This window comes from Arachis duranensis, chromosome 5, assembly GCF_000817695.3.
Source record: "Arachis duranensis cultivar V14167 chromosome 5, aradu.V14167.gnm2.J7QH, whole genome shotgun sequence".
NCBI classification, from domain to species: Eukaryota; Viridiplantae; Streptophyta; class Magnoliopsida; order Fabales; family Fabaceae; genus Arachis; species Arachis duranensis.
In genome coordinates, this window is record NC_029776.3 from 52,149,118 (window position 1) to 52,149,548 (window position 431).

The window sequence follows — 431 nt, forward strand, 5'->3', positions numbered from 1 at the left end:
ACAGCAGGAGCTGTGATAGATGTCAACAGAGGAGAATTAGTCCTTCAATTGAATGGAGACTACCTTGTGTTTAAGGCACATGGCCATCCCTCTGTGACAGAAGAGAGTAAGCATGAAGAGCTTCTCTCAGTTCAGAGTCAAGAAGATCCCACACAGTCAAACTCTAAGTTTGGTGTTGTGAGGCCACAATCAAACTCTAAGTTTTGTGTTAAGACCCCATATCCAAACTCTAAGTTTGGTATTGGCAACTATACAACATTGACCTGATCACCTTGTAGCTCCATGAGAGCCACTGTCAAGCTATTGACATTAAAGAAGCGCTTGTTGAGAGGTAACCCAATTTTATTTATCTAATTTTATTTTATTTTATTTTGTTTCTTTGTTATTTTTGTGTTTAATTAGGTACATGATCATGAGGAGTCACGAAAAAA